Source organism: Amaranthus tricolor, chromosome 11, assembly GCF_026212465.1.
Source record: "Amaranthus tricolor cultivar Red isolate AtriRed21 chromosome 11, ASM2621246v1, whole genome shotgun sequence".
In the NCBI taxonomy this organism is placed as follows: domain Eukaryota; kingdom Viridiplantae; phylum Streptophyta; class Magnoliopsida; order Caryophyllales; family Amaranthaceae; genus Amaranthus; species Amaranthus tricolor.
Genome location: NC_080057.1, coordinates 18,024,572 through 18,028,879, shown reverse-complemented (window position 1 = coordinate 18,028,879; position 4,308 = coordinate 18,024,572). Strand labels below are relative to the sequence as shown.

Below are 4,308 nucleotides of genomic sequence, written 5' to 3'. Positions count from 1 at the left end.
GGACTAATCGAAGGCTTATTCACTAATAGAAAGTAGCAAAAAGAATAAGAGAAGAATCAGTCTAGAGTACGAAAGATTTGATTCAATCGGCTACTTGTTAAAGAGGCCTTTCCGTTCTTCTCCTTAGTCTGACAACTCAGCAGCTCTTCAACTTATCGTTATAGAAATGAGGAGCACTTAGCTTTGAACTTTGAAATAGTTACCTTCTCCATTTGATTTAGAGAAAGTATGCTCCTGACTTGCCACCCGAAGAAGGAAATTCTATTGACCTCCGAGACTGATTTGTTTTCCGGTAAGGCAGCCCTATGATCTCAATAGAAATGCGTTGATAGAATCTCTGAACGTTGCTACTGGTAGTAAAGAGTTTGGGTTGGGAATGAGTGAAAAACTCATCATAGAAAAAGCTACCAACAGAATTCACGCTTGCGCTTGACCTTAGATGGCTTTCCCGATGATGATTCACCAAAAAGTGCTGGTTTCTATATAGCTATGATAATTCTCGCGATGACGGTGACAGCCGCGGCTGCAGGGTTCTCGTCAATACGATAATTAAAAAAAATCAGTCTTTTCGAGTAATATATCTGGCTTCAGCTGAAAGCATATTTCTATTCATCATTTTAAATATGTTTTTTATTCTTCCTTTCTTAAGAGACTCCTAAGTCCCAGGCATCAGGTTACCTTTTTGCCCCTCGCAGCACTATTTCACTTATTAAAAAATGGAATAAAAGAGATGCGGGTTTTCCAGTGTCAGTCTTGCTTCTGCCGGGCTAGCTCTTTCCCGGGAGCTGACCCGAGAACTCTAATAGCTCTATCTTAGTGAGCTAAGAAGCTCTTTTCGGCAACAGAATAGTACTCTTATTCATTCCTATTCTTTCTCGCTGCTTTTCGATAGCGTAATTTCGTACCTAAGGGAAAGACTCTCTCTTGCGCTATTTAATCCTAACCCTAACCTATTATGCTTCTTCCGCTTAAATGATTTAGGAATGACCGGCAGTGCGGTAGCAAAGGAAGAACAGGACTCGACTTAACTGTATGTTCTGTTCTATACCACGTGGAAAGCCAATAGGCCAATTCACTTTAGCATACCACTCTGGCAGAAAAGAGTCTATTTGCCATAGGCGCCCTGTAAACTAGGCACTCTCCAAATGGTACTGGATTGAAGCTAGTCTACATTCAGCCCTTGGAATTTCATAATGACTCTCAGACTTTGCAGAAGCGTCGGGCCTCCCCGTCAGTTGGCATAAAAGGAAACTCTTCTTTTCCAGGAAAGGAGTTGACAGGCCCTTTATTTCGGGCATTCTTGATCTGTCTAGGGGGTAACAAACGTCAAGGGGCTTGGCTTGGTTCACCCTCTCTGGTACATCCTAGGACATTAGAGTGAGATGTCGGCCGTTCCACTCGCGAGTAAAGAATCTTTACCACTACTACCTACTAACTTCTCGCCTAACCCCTCAGGAAAGTTGACCGACTAAGGCCTCTTCAAAGCCGGACGGAGGATCGCTTTTTCTTTGAACGAATCTTGCTCTCTTATCTGCTTCTTCTTTTGTTGACAATTCTTCTGTTGTCGTAGAGGGAAGAACTGGTCTTTCAGGGCCCCGACGGGTCAATGCTTTGGATTCAGCCCTTCTTATGGACTTCCCCTGTCTCAGTTCATGTCTAACTGGCACCTAGGGGGAACCCGGCCTTTCATCATTCCATTCCTTACCATCTTTCGGTACCAGCATCCGGAGCAAGAACTGGTAGTCTCCCATTGAAAACCAGAAATGGGCGGGATCTTTCATCGATAGCTATTCATTTGAGTCTTCGGGTAGCATTGCTTTGCTTGACATCGGTCTATCGTAGTCCCCATTGCGCCGCTAGATAAGAGGTTAGAATCTCAATCATGACAGTAACAGAAATAGACACAAAAAGGAAATTCCAAGGGCTGAATGTAAGACTAGCTTCAGCAAAGAAAATTAGATCGTCGGAAGTGAGAGATCGGATTTCGATCCCGTTTCTAAAACAATTATAATTTCCTCTCGTGAATAAGAATGGAGAAGCCTTCCATCGCAATACAATACAGAAGAGCAGAAGGATAAATAGGGTATCGTTGGCGAATACCCTTTCCACTGCCATCGAAGTAGAGGGTATACTGGTTCTAAGCCTCCCTTTTTTCATCACTTCAGCCCGCTGTCCTCTTTCGATAGTTCAATTACGAGAATCCTATTGCCCTGACGTGCTTTCTGAACTTCTCTTGAGTGCCTTAGACTAGGAACTCTATGTTTACCATTGGTAGGTTAGTGATGCTCGGGGAGTAGCACAACCGTCTTAGAGATAGAGAGAGCACTCTCGAAGAGAAGGGTTTGAACGGAACGCTAAGTGGTTCTATGTGAAAGCAATACAATAAGGGTCCTTCTCATTCCTTTCGTCTTTCATTTGTTGAATTAGCTCTGGGTTTTGACAGCTATACGAAATGAAATCCCAGTGACAGGGTCCTCCTCGGATGGTACCATTGCCTCTGCCAAAGGAGTCTTTCTCTCTAGTAGCCCTTCCGACAACAGATTCAATTGCAGCACTAACAGCGATCTAACGCTGGAGCGATGGGAAGACTACATCCGGCCTCAACCCGCCTTTCCCTACCTTGCCATTAAGCCTTCCTTGCTTTCGGTAAGTAAAGCAGACAGCTAAAGCCGTTTCGCCCCGCCCTAATAAAGCTTCTCTTAGGATAAGCCCTCGCTTCACTCGACTTAAAGGGACTTCAAGAGTCCCAAGGAAGACTAGTGAACGACTTAAGGAAAGGAGAACAACTAAGAAAACTCTTTTCTCGGCGGGAACTTGAGGCACTGATGCTATGTCGAAGAGATTGCCCCGGTTTAGACCCGTCAATAGGCGATATTAGAGTGAGGCGCCTATACTATAGGGAGAGTTCACTTACGTAATAGAACACTTTTTCGAACCAACCATTCCCCAATTGCAACTGTGCTTTAGACCAAGTCAATCATCCTTTGGCAGCGAGTGCTTACGCCTCAGAGGCCAAAGGACACAGACCGACAAGCTAGATCATCAGGGGAGGTAAGAACCGCTTTAGACTCTTGTTACCGGGGAAAGCTCCTACTTTAGGCTTTAGGCAGAGACAAGAGTCTTTATCCTATGGCATGGTATTCCAGCCACTAAGGTCTCGCTCTGACTTGCTCACGAAGAATCATTCTCGATCGAGAGCTAGTACGAGGGTAGAGGGACAAACTATCGGGCAAGAGTCGAGCCAACTCGTCGAAAGAGTTAAGCTACCTGTCTCTTTGTTGGAGTTCTAGCTTTCTTTTATATCAGGCTCTTCAGCATGGAAGCCTTTCGCCTAAGAGCAACTCGCGAGATATCATGGGCTTTTTAGGATGCTAATGTCGTCGAATGTTCTTATCATCTCAGCGGGGCATTTTATGGTAATTTATGGATTCATATTCATATTAAAGATATGCTCGAATCAAAAGAAAAACCAAGAGTAAGACATTCACCCCGGATCTTTCTTTTGATTCGGTGTAAAGATTAAGTTTAAGCCCCCCTTAAACATAGAAAAACTGCTGGATTCAATCCGCTTGCTCATTGCCTTGAGAAAGAAAACTGTTCAATAACTACTGCCGGAGAAAAATCCGATTAGAGTAGTTCTCTAGAAGCCCATTATAGTAATACTTCAAAGAACACATATTAAAGTTGCCCTCGAAAGCCATACTCCGCCCTTTTTCCTGACTTACTTCTTGGGAAATGAGACTTCCCGCCTTAATCAATAATCATTTTTCTTTGCCTGATAGATTGCATCGGTCTAAAATGCTAGCTCGAAAAGGAAGTCCCTTACACTAGTCCAATTCTTTTTTGGTTATTAGCAAGCTTTGAAGAATATTTTTTCGATCTTCACTTCAACTGGCCGGATGTGGATGGAACGTATGTTACGAGTGCTTTAGTTGCGACGTGGATACCGGTTGTATTCTAAGTTAATTCAACAACAGCCTAAGTTTACTTTAAAATAAAACTTTCATAAGTAAGGTTGTTTACTACTTACTCGTTAGAGTAAGGAAGGGAGAAAAAGCTGTAACTATACCGTAGGGCTTTTTCCCTCTTGTTGGCATTATCAATGGAAGTAATTGTTGGAGCTGAGTCAGTAGCTTATGCCCATGGACACCTTCTTACCCCCGATACCCAGAGTCTAATTACAAACCTACTTCGTCGATTTACGGCCTTCACGACTAAAACACTTATTCAGCGCATACGCTTAGTGCATGCTCTTTTACGTCCACTCTTCCCCAACAACAAACAACTGGATCAATCTTTGTTGGCTGG

At 43.5% G+C, this 4,308-nt stretch overlaps 1 protein-coding gene across 1 annotated transcript in view; it reads left to right on the top strand.

Annotated features, from left to right (window-relative positions):
• Positions 1-6: 6 nt before the first annotated feature.
• The window catches only part of LOC130827038 (protein TIC 214-like), a 9,210-nt gene continuing 4,908 nt past the window's right edge, over positions 7-4,308 (top strand). The window contains exon 1 of the mRNA XM_057692670.1: positions 7-4,308. This exon is cut by the window's right edge and continues 4,908 nt beyond it. The gene's annotated coding sequence lies outside the window, so the exon portion shown is untranslated.